Raw genomic sequence first — 19,804 nt, forward strand, 5'->3', positions numbered from 1 at the left:
TGAGCCCGACCCCCCCCCCCACCCCCCCCCCAGAATTTTTTGTGCAAAGTACAGACAAGGCTACACCCCCTCCCCCCCCAACAAACCCCCAGGTTGAGCCCGACCCCCCCCCCCCCCCCCCCCCAGAATTTTTTGTGCAAAGCACAGACAAGGCTACACCTCCCTCCCCCACACACCCTCTACAGCCGCCCAAAAACTTGTGACCCCCCCCCCCCCCCTTGTTGAAAATTCTGGATAAACCCCTGCCAATGTGTATTTAAGTGGTGTACTCACCATACCCAAATTTCATTAGTGTAGGCTCTCGGCACTTTCCCATGCCATAGAGATATAGCGTTTTTCTTTTCCAGGATTTTAATCCGGGAACCTACTCATGAAATTTGAGTATGATAAATGCACCTCCTAAAGAGACCTTGAGAAGTTTCACTGCTATCCAATCATTGGCCTATTTATACGATCAATTTTACGCCTGAAGAGCGCCCGCGGACACCATTCGAAAAAAACACTCCTCCCACGTGCGAGCCAAATCTGTGAGCTATTCGAGTGAGCCAAATGAACCTCTCCACTTTAAAGCAGCTTTCCTCCTCAAGAATTAACGCTACCCTATCTGCATAGGGTGCTCCCCCTTATTTTGCTGCATTTGTGGTATTTTCAGAATGGTCTTCCACAAGGTCTTGCGCTGCCAGCACCACCCTCGCAACAAGGTGTCCGAGCGCCGCAACGCTGTGTGCATGGCCAGACTCGACGTAAAGATAAAAAAGTTGAGCAAGGGCTCAAGACAGAACGACCCGTACCTGCGCAGGGACGTTCCCTTGGCTACTGTCATACGAATGGACACTCAACATTCGCATAATACACATTCAGCAGACGCTCTGCGCCTCCTTCGGGGCACACGTACCACGAGGCAGACGTTTGTGGGCTACTTTAGCGACGGGATGGCAGTCAGCGAGGCACGGAGGCTCCACGAGAGCAAACTCTGCATGGAGGAGAACGGTCCCGAGCTGCTGGCCAACGGCGCCCTCAACCCTCTGGCCAGAACCGTGCAACACTGGCACACTGTGTGGAGGAGCGCCTGCTTCGGTGGTGGCCCCATCGACGCTCTCTCCAAGCTGGAGGAGAAGGCACCCCTCTATGCTGCTCAAGGTATGCTACAAGTTATTACAGTGCCACGGCTTATTTTTGACATCACATGACCTACCAGTGTATCTTTCCACGTCACCTTGTGAAAAGAGAGGTATTGTTCATCTGTGAGCTTCAGCACTTGCCACTAGGCACATGCTATTAGAGAGCAACACCAGTTCACATTCACATTTCTCGGCTCTATGCACATCACATGTAGCTGTGGCAGTAACTACACATTTTTTTTTGCTGGGAATTTTAGGGGTACAGAGGTGAGTTGCATCGTAAAGCTCACTTGAGAAAAGTGATTAAAAAGAGCCGTGCCTCAATTTACTTAACAATTTCCAGGCACAAGTGTGACGGTCAGCCGGAGTGACACCAGCAGCTGTTGGGCAGTTCTGGTCGTGACCCCCATCATGCGGCGGGCCCAGGCACTGGAGGCAGCGAGGGACATTGTCTTTATAGACTCGACGTCCTCGTGTGACACCACCAAGTGCACCGTGACAGTGGTGCTGGTGGCGACAATGGCTGGCGCCGTCCCCTTAGCAGTCCTCCTGCACAACGAGCAAAGCACGGACGGGTACTCGGCAGCATTCAAGCTCCTCAGCGGGACCCATCCACTCTGCTTTGGGGGTCTATCCGTAAGTAGAAAATAATGTGGAAATTATAGCTTTTCTCCGTGGAAAAAAGCTGGTTGTCATTTACTGCACTTGTTTCTGCCTCAAGAACATTAGAACCCTAGTAAAAAGCTTCGGTGTCTGCAGATGCAACAAAATTTCCCCCTTATGTAAAAATTGGCGTTTCATAGTTTTTAATGTTTAATTTTCTCCAAATTCGAGTGTGTCGTTTCGGTGCCTCACTTTTAACTCCGAAATTCAGTGTTTTCGGTGTAAATTTTTGCGGTCAACCAGGAATTGTGGTTTATCAGGGCCCATGTTGTAAAAGCAAATGCATATTTTTCGCATTTCTAGAAAACACAACACAGCTTCATTCGCAACCCGGGATATAACAAACCAGTTTGCACTGTGCAAGAAATATGTGCAAAGCGTCAACATTCCGTTGACACGGATGCACATGTGTGCCAAGCATTCCACAAACTTCAGGAGGATACTGCTCCAGGCACAAATGCGAGCCAGCATTGCTGACAAAATTGTGCCGTGATGAAGCATGCAATAACTTTTGACGACACTGTTTCAGACAAAAAAATTAGAGGGACACTTGGCCTTAAGGGTGCGACGCGATAGCGCAAGGCCGGGTTGTCAGGGCAGGGGTGGAGGAGGGCGGGAGTGCAGAGGAGGCGGGGAAGGGAGGGCAGGGTGATGGGGCGGTTGGGGGACTGGAGGGGTTGTAGGGTGGTGGGGGAGGGAAGGTGTGGGGAGCTGCAGGGTCACACCACCCCCCACTGCTACTAAGAGAGGGCAGGGCATGGAAGTCAAGGGGATGGAGGTCAGGAGTCTGGGGAGTGGAGGGGTTGCAGGCGGGAGGGGAAGGAGAGGGGAGTAGTGGGGGAGAGAATGCGAGTTACGGGGGGTAAGGAGAGGGAAATCCCATCACTGATTCCCATTTAGCATCCGGGCCACGTGACCCGGGTTTTGAGGAACGGGGAAGGGCCCTCCCACGAGGTCACGCCAGGCGCCGTGACCCGGCTCACTCGACACAGGTCACTGACCGGTCACGCCAGTCCAGCCGGGCCACCTAGCATGACCCGGGTCACGCCAGGTGCCATGGCCTGGTTCATGTGACCCGTGTTCCGGGTCACGTGACCCACGAGGTCACGCTGGACGCTGCTGGACTACTACTACGCTGCCTTTTCCGCTAAACGGGAGCCTTACGCTAAGTGGCGGCCCATACTGCAAGTGAGATGACCGGCAGTAGCCGTCACCTCATAGACAGAAGGAGGGCAAGAGGGGGACAAGAGGAGAGCGAGAAGGAGGAGGGGAAGGAGGGTAGACAGAGGGAGGAGGAGGTCAAGAGTAAAGGTAGAAGACCACGAACACACAATAACGCAAGAGAGAGAGAAAACGGGAAGACCAGGACGGAGGGCAGGGGGGACTGAGGATGAGGTGGCTTTGAGTTTGTGAAGGAAGAAGACGATGGAGGGGATAAAGGTGGGGCGGACCAAGGAGGCGGGGAAGCTGGTTAGGGGACGGAGGAAAAAGGTGAGAGGAAAGGAAGAGTGGAGGGAAGAGGAGCCTGAGGAAAGAGAAGGGAGCAAGGTGCGGATGGGAACAATGAAGATGAGGAGGAGCGGCCAAGGGTTCAAGGTCAAAACCAAAGGTCAAAGCCATGAACGCAACCACATGACAGATAGAGGGGGAGGGAAGAGTTAAGCGAGGGAATTAAAACCACGAACACACAACCACATGACAGATAGAGGGGGAGGGAAGAAGAGTGAAGCGAAGGAATCAAAGGCCACAAACATGCAATCATAGGAGGAAGAAATGAGGGGAAGGAGGAGGTAGGGCACAGAGGGGAGATGGGATGAGTATGGGGTGGAGATAAAAGAGGCGAGGGAGGAGGGGAGGGGTCAGGTAGGAAGAAGGTCTAGTGTCAAAGGCCACCGTCACACGGACACATTCCGCCGACCACTCAAAGTGAAGGGCCCATATACGGCTACCGCGGTAAAACTATAGCACGAGGGGGTAGTGGTTTGACCGAGGGATCAAACATGAAGGCTTGGTCTAAGGTTATGAGAAGGTGATGGTAGCGCAGGTTGCACCAAATTCCTTTGTAGTGCAAATACTTCATATAAACCGTATGTGCGCTTCACTGAGATACATCAGTCTTGCCAGTTCTTTTCAATTGCACTCAGTGAAGGCACAATTGCCAGCAGTGTGAGCAGCTGACCTTAAGCCGAGGTGAAAAGAATGGAACGGAATGCCCCAGTTTATACAGTTGTTTATTAAAAAAAAACAATTGTTTATCAGTTTCTGTAAATTGTTGTGTTGAACATAAATTAATGCTATCAGCCGGTTGTCACAAGCAAGTATAGAACAGTTGCTATAGCTACAGAGAAGGGATATGCTACATGTAGGGACTAAAGCATTTACAAAGCATGACGGTTCACCTCTTTGTCTCTCTCCGATTGTGGGACGCATATCATCTTTTGCCAGGCACCCGAGGTCTTCATGACGGACAATTCGAGTGCGGAGAAGGCTGCTCTGCAGGAGACCTGGCCCACGGCAAGGCATCTCTTATGCCATTTTCATGTGGCGCAGGTGGAGTGGCGCTGGCTCACAGCTGCCCACAACGGTGTGCACAAGGACCAGAGGCGCTGCCTGATGTCAGCCTTCCATGAGGCAAGTCTTTTACTATGCAGTTGCCATTGTGACAGAGGCGCTTGTGCAACGTTCCGCAGTATGAAACTTGCACTAATGTGCAGCAAAAGTGCAGCCCAGTTATTTAGAGTAGGGCGACACACCTCTGCATGTTAATGGTCTTGTGGAAATCAGTCAGGCAAAAGTGTGCATGTAAAGCTGACAAATGTTTGTCAGATTTCTAACCGAAGTAACCTCAACGGTAATGGCCAACTGCAGGTCATGTATGCTGACACACAGGAGAAGCTGGAAGCAGCGACAGCCCAGCTGAGGCGCCAGCCACACCAGGCCTTCGTGGCACGGGTGGAGGCCTTCCTTGGAAGACAGGAGGAGTGGGTGTTGCTCTACCGTGCCAACACCACCACGCGGGGGCACAATACAAACAACTTCTCAGAGGCCACCATCCGTGTCCTGAAGGACATAGTTCTCAGCAGGGCAGAGGCATTCAATGCTGTGGCACTGGTGGATGCGGTGGCCATGGTGTGGGAGAAGTACTTCGAGAGTCGCATCCTCCGCCACGCCCACAGCCGTGTCGCAAGTCACCAGGTGGTATACAAGCGGCTGCTCTCCAGGATGCCACAAGGTGCAGCTGAGAGCATCCAACCTCTGGGCGACAAGCTCTATGCAGTGCCCAGCGCCACACGCCATGACGTGGTCTACGAGGTGGCCGCAGACGTCGGGGCGTGCAGCTGCCCAGTCGGGAAACAAGGGGCTTTCTGTAAACACCAAGCTCTGGTGCACGAAACCTTTGGTGGTTGGTTCCCCAATGCACCCCCTTTGACTACGGAGGACCGGCATCGATTGGGCAAGCTGGCCTTGGGTGACAAGTGCCCACCCTGGGAATTTTTTATGCCCTTTCGTGGAGAGCAGCAGTACCCAGGTGAAGAAGAGAGTCCCAGGTGCACCCCCGAAGCTCCCAAAGGCCCAGACAATGCAGAAGCCACTGACCTGCTAGAAGCCAATGACCAGCCAGAAGCTCCTCAAGCCTCCACATCGGCCCTGGCACCAATTGCAGCGCAAGACCCTGACCAAGCTCAGCGTGCTCAGGTATGTGCACTCTTTTATGTTCATGTCTTATCCAGCTCCTTTTCCCAAGCGAAGGGAGCACGATAAACTTGTATAACACAAGCTCCTTTTACAAGTCATACCGTGAGAGGCTCTAGTGCAGCAACTAGAATTTAAAGTGGTGCATATTTCCTAGCAAATACAAGCTGCACACTCATCTGTGATGCATGCTTTTTACCTGAGAGACTGTACCAAGTGGAAATTAACAAGTGCGCCACCATTTGTTCCTACAAGGTTATTGGCCCACCTTTGGCTGGGGTAACTACGAAGGTTCTCTGGTGCGACTTAGCAGTGATGTGGGGAGAAAATTGTTTATTTAAAGGCCAACGAATAAGCAGAGAGGAGAAAACTGCACCTCAATTTCTCCTTTCCACCCGAAAGAGAAGGATAGTCTTCCTCCTTGTGGTGTAAGTTACCTTCCAGACCCGCTCCTTTTGGGCAAAAAGGAATGGAGAAAAGGGCACAGGGGAAGGGTCATTTTCTTGGCTGCAAGGTACTCCATATATGTCAGCCTTTGACTACTTGGCACACATGTGCTTCTGCTCTAGTGGCCAAGCTCTCAGTGTTTCAGCACGGGCAAATCTGTTGAAACAAGCAAAATTGTAATTTCTCACATTTTATTTATTTACATTACTGTGAACCTTACGGTCAACACAGGAGAGAAAAATAAGTTGTACAAGCCAAGCAAAATGCATTCACACTCAAATGAGTACTTATGCACATGCATGGGTGCGGTCACACCCTGCACATCTGAAGATGTATTCCGCACACATACATTATTCAGTTAAAAATTTGCGCAATGATAATTTAAATGACTTGAGATTACAGCAGCTGACGACTTCGTTTGGCAGAGCGTTCCACTCTACTATTGTCCTACAAAAGAAAGAATACTTAAATACATCATTTTTGTATTGATACGGAGCAATCGCCCTGACGTTGCTAGTTCTTTGGGAACGAGACGTTGAAGGCCACAAGTAAAGCTGCGGATCTAGCTTTGTCATTCCAGTTATTATGGAAAAGAGTTCTTATAACCTTGATATTTTCCTTCGCTTTGCCAGCGAGTCAACCTGCGCCTCTTGTCTCATTGAAGAAACAGATTTTGTATGTTTATATCTGGAGAAGATAAATCGAAGCGCCAGATTTTGTATTCTTTCAATTTGTGATTCGTGGCATTTTCTATACGGGTCCCATACAGTGCTTGCATATTCTAACAATGGGCGAACATAACACATGTACGCAAGTTGTCGAACATCACTATTGGCATGCCTAAGTTGTCTTCTGAGGAATAACTTTTTGTAGGCTTTTGAACAGACGTAATCTACATGACTGTTGCATCGCATGGTAGAACTAAAAATAACACCCTAAATATTTAAATTCGTCCACCTTTCGCAGTTGCACGCCACCTATGTTATAGGAATGCTCTAAAATGTTTCGTTTGTTTGTAATGCTGCAGAGTACTGTTTTATCAAAGTTAATTACCATACCCCACCTTTCACACCACAAGTAAAGTTTTTCTAGAGAGGCATTAAGCAAGTCTTGGTCTTCGACTGTACGCACTTTTGAAAACAACATGCAGTCATCTGCAAATAGCTTTACAAAAGTGGACCTGTACCGGCCCTTGTGGCACACCTGAATACACTGCAAGGCGGGTAGAGCATGCATCACTGCAGTAGACATACTGTGTTCTGTTAGTTAGGTAAGACCGGACCCACGACACTATATTGCTGTTTAGACCCACAAGGTGAAGCTTTTCAATTAATTTGTTATGAGGCACGCGGTCGAACGCTTTTGAAATATCCATAAACACGACGACAACCTGACCCCGCTCATTTACAACAGATGACAACTCATGCGCACATTCAATTAATTGTGTGACCGTCGATAGACCCAGTCTAAAACCGTGCTGATGTTTGTATATTAAGTTGTTTTCTTCTAAGTACTGAGTGACATGATTTGAAATAATGTGTTCCAGCAGTTTGCAGCAAGTCGACGTTAATGATATAGGATGGTAATTTTGGACTGTCATTTTGTTTCCAGATTTGTGAATGAGTATAATTTTACCACATTTCCAGCAGTCTGCTGGAAATTTGGATTGTTGGAGAGAGGCTTGAAATATTATGAAAAGATATCGGGACACCCACTCAGCATACCTTTTCAGAAATGCATTTGAAATGTCGTCTGGCCCCGACGCCTTCTTTACATTAATATTCAAAAGCAATTTAAGTATAACACTTTCCGAGACAACGAAATCTGACATACGAGGTTCATCAGACCTGCTGACGTGGTCTACCGGCGGGTCACTCGAGACTGTAAAGACTGACTGAAAATACATGTTAAATTCCTCTGCCACTCTAATGGGACATGATACAACCTCATCGCTTACCATCACTTCTGTTATTACTTCTTTTTTCGACGAGAAAAACCGCCAGAATTTTTGCGGAGATTCCAGCAAGAAACGAGACAGCACATTGCCACAGTAATTTTCCCTAGCTTGGGAAATAAGATTCTTCAATTGTCGCCCCAAATTTGCAATGTCTGAGGAATTTTGTTTTGCTTTCCTTTTGCGCTTGATCTTTCGCTTGATTTGCAAAATTTCTCTTGTTACCCATGGGTGATGTTGTCGTGCTCTCACGTCCCTTGTCGGAACAAAGTGATATGTACGGTAGGAAACAATACTCTTAAATGTTTTCCATAATTCGGTAACATCACTTAACTGACTAAAATGGTCAAAATGTTCAACTAAATAATCGAGGATGGACACATCATCAGCATTTTGAAAATCTCTGACAGTACGTTCGTGACAAGCATTATCGGCAGCTGTTGTGTGTAGTTCTAAGTCAAGAAACACGATTTTATGATCTGACACTCCGTCGAGCACATGTGCTTTATCCACTATGTTGCTAACAAAAAGTAAGTCCAGAATTGATTGGCTCGTATCTGTTACTCTTGTCGGCCTGTCCACTAACTGTTGAAGATTAAAACTGAGTGCTATATCTAACAAAAGCTCGGAGGACGCGATTTCATTTTTACCTAGTTTTTGCTTTGCCCAGTCAATATCAGCATGATTGAAGTCTCCAGTCAAAATAATTTTAGTTTTGTCATTGAAGCGCAACGCCATGTAATCATACAATTCTTCTAAAAACCACGCGGCGGTGTTTGGCGGCCTATATACAGTACTAACAACAAACACGTTGCCGTGAACTTTAATCTTACACCATAACACCTCCCTGTTGACAACACAATCTAATGGTACCAGGTCCACCGAACGTTTTGCGATAATAGCCACGCCGCCGCCCCTCGACCCTCGGTCTTTCTTAATCATTCTGTAACAAGGTGGAATAACTTCATTATCACCAATACCACTGTGAAGCCATGTTTCCGTGATGACAACCACGTGGGGGTCATGAGTTAGCAAGATTGTTTCCAAATCATCTACTTTATTCACAATACTAGACAAAGTATAATAATGTGCTGTCCTCAATGCGTTTTGTGCAGGCTCGAGAGGAAGTCTACAGGCGCCTGGAGTCCCGCATGCGACGACTGCACGCCATGAACGAGGAAAACCCAGCATACATTGAGCTTTTAGATGCCCTTGGTGACCGGATGGATCGTGTAACGAATGGGAACGACGCATATGGATTCATGCTTACGTTGAAGGCAGCTGCAGGAGTACGACAGCGTCGGGGACGTCGGATACGGTACAGCCCACAAGCCTTGCCAGACGTCGGCCAGGACTGACAAGGGGTTCAAAGAGGGTGCCGGCTGGACGCCCATCAGGCCAACCATCTGCCAAGAGGCCCAGAAAGAGGGCCCACTCCCTGCAGATGAGCATACGTCACAATGTGCCAAGTGCAAGACTGCACTAAAGGTCTTGGTGCCTGCCACCTCGTCGGGATCAGGTAGGTTTCGTTGAGCCCCATCCTTAGAAACAGTGGTGTAACAATGTTGATTCAGCTCTGACATGACTGGCAAGCTGCAATTGTGTAAGCACTTTGTTTGTCTGCAGGGTCACCGTGTGGACATGGGATGAATTCTTCAGCATCCCATCACGGTATTGGAACAAGACTCACATTTCGGCAGTTTCGCTGTCCCTGCAACGTAAAACTTGCTTTGTGCTGTAACTGAAAGCAAGACGTAGGCATTTTTCTTATTTTTTGCAAGCCTCTGTAACCTCCCAGGTTGAGCTGGATTTCATAATGTGATTCAAGAGTGTTTAACCACTTAACTGCCAATGACGAGATATCTTATCATGCTGACTTCTGGCCGCAACTGCCGATGACGAGATAACCCGTCATAAGACTCTGTCATGAGGAAAATACATTCCACAATTTTTTGGGGGGACAAAACATCAGTTTTCTTGATTATCAATGTCCCAAGCATATTTTATAACATTTCTAGCTTGTTTTGGTGTTAATCTACCAAAAGCAGAGCAATGTCAGTGATTGGAGAGCAATGCCATGCACTTTAAAAATGGGAACCATCATACATGGTTTGCTGTTGTCACACGCCTGAAAAATAAGCGAAACATCGTTCCTCCGACCGATTCAAAGTCCAGCGGCGATGAATGGCTTCCGTCAAATAGGAGGTAAGATCATCTGGACTTGACTGAGTGACCCAGTGATGAAAGTGTAATTGACAGTGAGAACTTCCTCATGGCGCAAGATTGGGTTTGCATCCGCATTGATAATGCACGTCCCTCTTCACCCATATTTTGTTTTACTGCATGCCCTGGAGTGCCTCGACATTCGACAGACTATAATTCTGTAAATGATCAAGTCTAATCAAAATCACTTTGCATAAACTCTCTTTGTACGGGGCTTGTACAAGTGATATACGTGTGTTTTCACCAATCTAAAAGCACTGTACAAATTTTAAAGAGGTCTTTGACTACCGGTTTGGAAGATGACGTGTCACTTATGCACGAGTGTTTGTCAAATGTTTTATTTTTAATCAATTTTAATAAACCAATGACCGGTAATCTCTAATGACTGTGATCTTATGCCACCCCCTTTCATGAGTGCCTGTAGATTGGGACCTTGTGTTTTACATTGCTCCTTCTGCTCTAAGATTGCTGAGCATGATTTCTCATCTAACATGGAAGTTTTTTTTTAATTTCTCATGTATCGTTTCATTATTTTGCGGTCTGAATTATTCCATGCTCGGGTTTGTCACCATGGTGTGGAACTGTCTTGCATCATCTGACATAGAGAAATTAATCTGTGCGAAATATGTACATGGCACATTCCTTACAAAATTACCTCTTCCAAGGAAGGTATTGCTGTACCTACATTTCACAATTTCCCTCCAAGAACTCTATCAAGTCAAAGTGTTGCACGCAATGTACTAGTATTAATACAATATTTTCCGGATTATGGTCCCAAAGACCTAATTTCAGCATGAAATATTTGTCAGTGGATAGCCCGCACCTACAGCCCTTCTCACCTGTATAGTAAGCAAGGACAGATTTTAGCTTTCAAAAGGGTTTTTCATTGACAGCCTACATATGATGCATAGTCCATACACATGAGAAGTGCAGAGACAAGCCAGGCATTGTTCATGCACCACTCGCGGACTGATCACGGCTATTCCTGAGGGTCAAGGATGACCTACACTGTCTGCCTAGGGGCAGCTACCTTTCATGTCGCCCACAGAGGTGTTGAGAGCAAAGACAACACATTTCCTGTTTAAGGCGGCGGTCCCACGCCTGCAGTCTTTAATGATAGCTTTTAACATTTTATTTTTTGGGGGTACTTAGGAAATAGCTACAGAGCTGTCGCTTTGCAGGTATGTTTCTAACATCGGTGGGTAAACTCCAGCGATACCTTATTGACATAACTAACTTACGTGATCAGAAAATTAGAAATTTAGAAATCGCTTACCGCTTCCAAGATTTCTCCTTTAATAATAAAGTTTGGATTACCATTTTTTCTACTCGCATTCTACTCGATATTAATCCTAAGTGTGCTACTAAAGGAGAACTTGGAAGCGGTAAGCGATTTCTAAATTTCTAGTTTTCTGATCACATAAATTAGATATGTCAATAAAGCTTGGTTGTAATTTACCCACCGATATTAGAAAAATGCCTGCAAAACGACAGCTCTTTAGCTACTAGGCACTGTAAAAAATAAAATGTTAGACACCAAGAGTAAAGACGGCAGCCGTGGGACCACTGCCTTAATCAGATCATGTAAATATGTAGATGGTCAAATTGGTAGCAGATTTGTAGTACAAATTTTATGACTTTTCATGTACCTAAATGTTTCAGTATACATGCTTGTTTATTCTAGTTATTTTAAGGACATTTTGTAAATTTCTTTTTTACATGATTTTATAATTAAGTATGTTTTGTTTAAATATGAAGATGTTCCTGTATGTAATACAAAGGTGTCGTCATCATCTGGCCAAAGGGACAGAATTTCATTATTACTGTAAAGGCAATGGCACACTTTTTGGAAACCAGCACTATACCACTCTGTTGAAACAGTTTCATGTTGTGAAATAAAATTCTTCCTTGTATTCAAAGTAACTGCACTTGTTCCCTCACTTCATGGCGAAGACTGTGTCACAGTAGCAGTCATCGTAGTGCACGACAGTATTCATTTTCCTACACAGTAATTTTACTCTCACCAGGTAGGAAGTGCGTGTACCAGAAGAGCGTATGACAGTATTCATTTTCCTCCACAGTAATTTTACTCTCACCAGGTAGGAAGCGCGTGTACCAGAAGAGCGATGAAAGGAGGAGGGAGATGAAAGAGTGATAAATGCCTACACAGAACGTTAACCTCCTCTCCGGGAGCAAAGCTCGCATAGAAAAGCAACGTTAGGTGCGTGCCTGTTACGCGTGAGCAACCTGGAAAACTGAATTGAGATGGCACAACTCCACCTACTTTGACACTTGTACTGGTGGTGCTAGAACACCTCCACCGCTTTCCGAAATCGCACTCTGAGCATTAAGAGTAGCAAAGGCGCGTACGCAGGCATACAGTAAGCCGCGGTCGCGGTCAGGCGCGCATTTGCGGAACGAGAACATGTCCACGTACAAGAAGCACTGCGTCCGCGAGCCGTCCTCCGCAAGAGTTGCTAGCATTTGGTGCTACGGTGCAGCGGCGAACTCCAAGGATCGTTATGGGTCGTACTCGTAGGGGCGATTTCGACAGCGGCGCGTATGCTGTAGCATTATGTCGGCATGCAGTCCTGGGCGTTCATCTTACCAAAAAACGAGTTCACATCGCCGAGGTGAAAGCATTAGTTGCTAGCGTTTGGTGCTACGGTGCAGCGGCGAACTTCGACGATCGTAGTGGTCGTACTCGTAGGGGCGACTTCGGCAGCGGCGCGTATGCGGTGGCATTATCTCGGCGTGCAGTCCTGGGCGTTCATCTTACCGAAAAACGAGTTCACATCGCTCAGTTGAAAGCATTCGAGTCATCGGTGCAGCGGCGAACTTCGACGATCGTAGTGGTCGTACTCGTAGGGGCGACTTCGGCAGCGGCGCGTATGCGGTGGCATTATCTCGGCGTGCAGTCCTGGGCGTTCATCTTACCGAAAAACGAGTTCACATCGCTAAGTTGAAAGCATTCGAGTCATCTAGGCACGCGCGTGAAACGAAGTGTTTACAGCGGCGCAGCGTAACGCGCGTCTCACCCACCAGCGCAGCGGCGGACGCCATCTTGACAAGACGAAAACGCGCTCAGACAGCTCAGATGCGTTCAAACGGCGCGGAAGTGACGTCATGTCACGTGACATTTTCAAAACCAATGAAATGGCCGCTTTCGCGTCGCGCCGAAGGGGGCGTGGCCAGGCACTGTACGGGATATGGTTTGCTTATACGCTACCCGGACACCGCCATTCTCCCCCTAGAAGATTAGCCCGTCGCTCAAAACTCGGACAGAAGTGGCTTTCCTCACCTCGTTCATCCCTAAGTTGACAGTGCTGTGGAAGCTACGCGTTGTTTGCCCAACCACACTTTTTCACGCGATCACGCTCCCGCACACATATGCAAGCGCAAAGAATGGGGTCAGTTGAAGAAAGGGAGGCGGCTGATTGGTACGCAAAGCGCGTAGCTCCTCTCGCACTGTCAGCTTGGGGGCGAATGGAATAAGTGGGGTCGAGTGTCGTGTGACGTACGTTGGTAAGTGGGGTCGAGTGTCGTGTGACGTACGTTGGGTCCAGGTGACGTGCTCTGTGTGCCACAGACGTACACATTAAAAAGGCAGAGGAGGGCTTTCGAAGTGACGGAGGTACAAAATAGTCCGCTGTTCATAAATTTTCGAAACTAAAATCAGGCTTTCGTCGTCCTAACTTTTTTTCATTTAGCCAACTAAACGAAGTGCTCTTAGCAAAATCCAAATCTAAATTAATTTATTCCAGCCCAGACTTTAGTTTGTGTATTTTTAAATTCGAAATTCACCCCGAGGTGCTTGTAAAGGTGCCTCCCGGATACGTATACTTTTTTGCAGTGTTTGCAGCAAGGAGCAAAGTTATCGCCACTATATTCAACAAGGTCAAAGTGCAGTCCACAGCCGGACCAGTGTAACACATTCCGTTCGTCACGCACGACAGCCTCTCCTTTGAGAGATAATGGTTAATCACCTTTCAACTTTTTTCCTCCATTCTTGTGGCTCTATATTTTCCCTTTCTCGGCAGATACCGATGAACAGACGGGTTTATTAGAATAGGGAGTTTTGGGAGATTGTTTTCACCGTCCCGTCCCGCACCGCACTCCGCAACCCGCTATGATACCCTCAACTCCACAGTCAAAGCCATCGGCGCGCAGACGCAATAGCGGCTTCTTCCTTTCCAGGACGTAGCGGAGGAAGAAACGCTCTCTACGAAAACTCTCTAATAATAGGAAGGGGACCAACACTGGCTAAACCATATAGAATTGAATAAACTGGAAAAGACCGTTCGTATCAGACAAGGTAAAGAAAGGATTGAAGTAAAGTAACACAAAATCGTGTGGGCATCCGTTCCGCTTTTATTTTATTATCTCCTATGCAACGCAGGACAAAGGACTCGATCGTGAATCATGCGCTCAAGGCCCCTGGGAAGGGACAAGTCGACCAGTAGAAACATCGACTGTGGCCCCGGTCAGACAATGTCTACTGGCGGCGACTCGCTTTCGCAAAGAAATCTATCGCCGCGCCTGCTGCGGCATCGTCGACAGAGGCTTTCTTTCGGTGTGAAACACTTCACCGTTGAAGGTCTATGCGTCGCGGGTTTCCGCGAGGTGGCTCTGTTGCTTGGCGGGAGAGAAATGGGTGTTCGATGAGGCCGGGTAGGGAGAAGACAGCGCGAGAGAGCCATGCACAAAAACGTCGAAATAAAGCAACTGGTAAATGCGCTTTTTCGCGCGATAAGAAATAAATAACAGAAGTAGTACAAAATCTCCCCTCTCCTGTCCTATTGCGACATTTCAGTAAATAAGCAGTGCTCTATCGTGTCGGGTTTAGTACACACCATGCAGTTAACAGACCATGGAACAAATATTACTCTACTTTCAAGCCAACTTTGAACGGGCAAGTTAGAGTGTGTAATTAAAAAAAAAAAGAACGACTTCGTTGACGGTAGTACAGTCAGCTTCACTATCTTAAGACCATCATAACCATCATAGGGATTGACGGGAAAGTGTTTTTGATAAGTTTGGACACGAAAAAAACTGTCTAATATTGCCCTTGAAAGTCTTTGCTTTTAACATCAAACGAATACTCTAATAAGAAGAGTGTGCGTAGGCAGCCGAACGTGTCCCCCACCTCCCTTAAAAAGTCCCACGATTTTTCAGGGAAGGTAATATCACTTGAGACAATTAAATGGTTTAAACTACCGGCTAATCTTAACTGGAGAACAATGGTGAGGTAGGGATGGTTAGCATTTTTAAAGAAAGGAAAGCGAGATGCAAATTGCCGTAAAAATAAATGGCAAAGACTCAAGCCACGTTCCTCAAGGGGAAGGAAGAGGTTGCCTTTATTATGAGGTTTCCATGACGAACGCAAAATGCATTTAGCGAAGATTTTGTGATATTTGTTGATATTTGTGAGAGTACAATGCATCACTTGTAGCACTTACATCAGTTTGAACACAATAAATACGTTGCATAGGCTTTCTCTAGTGAACATGAAGCTGCCCTAGTGAAAAAGCCATTTGTATGAGAATTTTCTTGCGACCGATAAACACATATGAATCATACGAGATATATAGGAACAGATAAGAACCGTATTAGAATCTTCTGACAAGTTTGTTTCTATCGTTCTTAAGTGTTTTTATATATCTTATATAGTTCTGATATGGTTCTTACATAGTTCTTAAACATCTTGTATGATTTTTATGTGTTTATTGGACACAGAAAGTTTTCATGCAAATGAGATTTTTCAATAGGGTGTCGCGTCCTTTCCATGCTTTGACTTCCTTCTTCAATAAGGTTGTCAGTGGAGTCAAATATGTTGTGCTGCTTCGGATATGCGAAAGAAGAACTTCAAGAAATTGAAGTGAGCCCCGATCCCAGGCTATACCAGGAAAGTAACTTTGCGTGGGGGCCAACGAAACATACCAACACCCATTACACCTTGTGGGATTTACTGACACTCCGGCAATATTGCAGAATTGTTCAGTTACGTGAATCGATAGTTTTAAGCATTTTTTATGGGGCATATAACAGCAACTACTCATCAGCGCAAGAGAGAACCTTCACCTCCAGATTGTTTACTAGAAAACCCCGGATTGTCTGGATTCAAATTATTCTTAGTCACGAAGTTTCAGGGCACAAGGCAAAAAAAAAAAAAAGAGGTAATAAGAGACAACCCTGTCGAACAGAAGCCTTTATAGTTATTTTGTCAGAGAGGGTGCTGTTTACTAATATCCTCGTTGAGCTAATTTTGTAGCATAGGGTAACACCATCTAAAACCATAGGCACCTACGTCAATGTGTTGTAAGTTTGCAAGCAGATATGTGTGGCTTACATAATCGAATACCTTTGCCAAATCAATCTGTACTAAGGCAACCTGACCGTTTGGGTTTAAGAGACATTCAAGCACCGAGCGCACAACGTGGATATTCGTTTGGGTAGTCCTGCCACGTATACCGCATGTTCGTTTTCACCAACAATGTCTCCAATACCAATAACACTTCAATATTCAAAAAGAATTCCAAGACAAATCGTTTTGAAGTCATACAAAATAGAGGTGTCATTTCTACCGACTCTATCTCATGGGATAGTTATGTTAACTACCTCATTTCTACGCTGTCACAAATAGTAGGTGTGATAAGCCGCCACCGGTATATGTTAACAGTAAGGGTAAAATTATTAATACATGATTCGTCATTTTACTCCCACCTAAATTATTGTAATTTAGTCTGGGGTACAAAACTTCTACGAATCTTAAAAAAATACACTTGTTGCAAAAAAAAAATGTTAAGGGCTACAGAAGACGTTCAATTTGACTCCCACAAGGCTAGATTATTTAAGAGGTTTCGCGTTATGAATATAGACGCTCTCTTTAGCTACAGAATTGTCACTAGTCTTAGACTAGAACAAATTAGGGGCACAAACGTTTTGCTAAACCTTGAACAGCTCTCTGAAAATATTCACGCGTATTCTACCCGTCGTGCAGAATGTTGGTAGGTGGTCTCTGCAAGAACAAACTATGACACACAAACGCTCACACATACTGTCCCAAAAATACTTAACTTACTTGACGATGAAGGATTAAAATTCACTGCATTGTCCCTTAAAGAAATTTGACTAATTTTGTCCACAAATGAGTCTGAGTATGAACCAAACTTTTGGGATCTTATAACTTCTGTCTGCAAAGAGGTCACATTTCTGTTGTAGCCGATGATAAAATATATAGTCTGAAACACGCTTTGTTAAATTGCGGTAATCATCATTTCTGAGCGTTCTTTTTTTTTTTTAGTTGCTGCTACTGTGCTTTGTAGGCGGTCAAGGACTTGTCAAACTGTGCCATACAGCTTTTTTTCCTTGATCACCACCATCAACGTTCGATGGAAATAAACTTATTATTATTATTATTATTATTATTATTATTATTATATTACAAGCTGAAGTCTGTTATTAAGGACTTTTGCAAAAATCTTGTAGTCAACATTGGAAAGAGGAAATTGGCCTATAGTTAACGACCTTTTCGGAAAACCGCTGTCTTTGGTTTTAGGTATTATAACAGTATAACATTCGTACTTATAAATTATTAAGGAAATACACACAAAATAGAATATGGTATATCTCAAACGTCTTAATTTTCGCTAACGGTTGGCATCTGGATGTGACCTCTAGCGCTACCTTTGGGTGGAGAATGAGCGTTTGGCTATGCTTAGTTCAATTTAGCGACAAAAAAAAAACACTGAATTTTTTCTTGTGACACCTTGCACTTATTGGTGCTACTATGTCGAGGTGGGGTCCGCCGAGCGTTCGACTGGTGCCAGCAGCGCTTGAACACGTCGTCGGTATCTGAAAGCACTGCAACGCTGCGAAGGCGTAGTCAATGAATTTTGGCGCACGACTTCCTGTTGCTACGAGAAAAAAAAAAAAAAAAATATCCGATTCTTGCCGCGTCGGTACCAACTTCGGTCGGGGATAATCCGGTTGCACGCTTGAACGTGCTTTATTTCTTCTTGCATTAAAAGGAGAGACTTCTACATTGTTGCGGTACGTTGTAATGGGCGCCTGACGGTGGCCCCGCGTCCGCGCGTTGGGGGGTTTCGGGCGACCTACTACGAAAAGATTACCTGGTTGATCCTGCCAGTAGTCACATGCTTGTCTCAAAGGTTAAGCCTTGCATGTCTAACTACATGCCGAAACAAGGCGAAATCGCGAATGGCTCATTGAATCAGTCATGGTTCCTTAGGTCGTTTTTTCCTACCTGTATTCTATAGCTGATACACGCAGTGAGGCTGAAGCCCCACGGGGCGACGGGTGCTTTATTAGACCAATATCAATCGGGCATCGCTCCAGTTTGTGTGATGACTCTGGATAGCATTGTGCTGATCGCCCGGCCACGAGCCGGCGACGTTTCTTTCAAGTGTCTGCCTTATCAACTGTCGATGGTAGTTAATGCGCCTATTATGGTTGTTACGAGTAACGGAGAATCAGGTTTCGATTCCGGTGAGGAAGCCCAAGAAATGGCTGCCACATCCGAGGACGGCAGCAGGCGCACAAATTACCCATCCCGGCACGAAGAGGAAGTGACAAAAAATAACAAAACGGGACTCTTTTGAGGCCCCGTAATTGAAATGAGTAAAGTCTGGATCCTTTAACAGGGATCCATGGGAGGGTAAGTCTGGTGCCACCAGCCGCGGTAATTCTAGCTCCAATAGCCTATACCAAAGTTTCAACGGTTAAAAAGCTTGTAGTTGGATCTCAGTTACAAGCGGGAAGTGCGTGGACACCACGTTACGGCCCGTGCTGAACATCATGCCTGTCGTGGCTTAATTCCCTTCATCAGGTGCCTCTCTTTGGCCGGCGCGTTCACTTTGAAAAAATAAGAGTGTTCAATGCAGGCAATTCAACACGAATAACAGTGCAGGAAATTATAGAACAAGATCCTGTTACTGTTTTGTAGGTTTTCGGAATACAGGATGAAGAATTAAGAAGGACAGGGGGGGCATTCGTATTGCGGCGCTAAGGGTGAAATTCTTGAACCGTCGCAAGACGAACTACTGCGAAAACATTTGCCAAGAATATTTTCATTGATCACCAACGAAAATTTCAGGTTCGAAGGCGATCAAATACCGCCCTACAGTTCTAACCATAAACGATGCCAACCAGCGATCTGCCTGATTTACTCAACTGACTCGGCGGGCAGCTTCCGGGAAATCAAAGTATTTGGGTTCCGGAAGAAGTATGATTGCAAAGCTGAAACTTAAAGAAATTAACGGAAGGGCACCACCAAGGGCACCACCACCACCACTTAATTTGACTCAACACAGCAAAGCATACGCGGCCCAGACTCTGGGCAGATTGACAGACTGAGAGCTCTTTCTTAATTCGGTGGATGGTGGTGCATGTCCGTTCCTAGTTGGTGGAGCGATTTGTCTGGCTAATTCCGATAACGAACGAGACGTTAGCCTATTAAAAAGGTGCGTGGTTCTCTGCACCCTGCAACTTTTGTAGTGGGACAAGCGGCTCCTAGCCGCACGAAACAGAGCATTAACAGGTCTGTGATGCCGTTAGATGTCCGGGGCCGAACGCGCTCTACACTGAAGGAAGCAGCGTGTTTTATCCCTGTCTGTAAAGACTGGGCAACCTGTGGAACCTCCTTCGTGATCGGGATAGGGGCTTGCAATTGTTCCCCTTGAAC

General features: G+C 46.2%; 2 pseudogenes; both read left to right on the forward strand.

The window, feature by feature from the left end:
- Window positions 1–653: 653 nt before the first annotated feature.
- LOC120842014 lies at window positions 654–9,366 on the forward strand (annotated as a pseudogene).
- Window positions 9,367–17,989: 8,623 nt separating this feature from the next.
- Window positions 17,990–18,481, forward strand: LOC120842025 (annotated as a pseudogene).
- Window positions 18,482–19,804: the final 1,323 nt, after the last annotated feature.

This window comes from Ixodes scapularis, unplaced genomic scaffold (assembly GCF_016920785.2).
Source record: "Ixodes scapularis isolate PalLabHiFi unplaced genomic scaffold, ASM1692078v2 PGA_scaffold39__5_contigs__length_11793443, whole genome shotgun sequence".
Lineage (NCBI taxonomy): Eukaryota > Metazoa > Arthropoda > Arachnida > Ixodida > Ixodidae > Ixodes > Ixodes scapularis.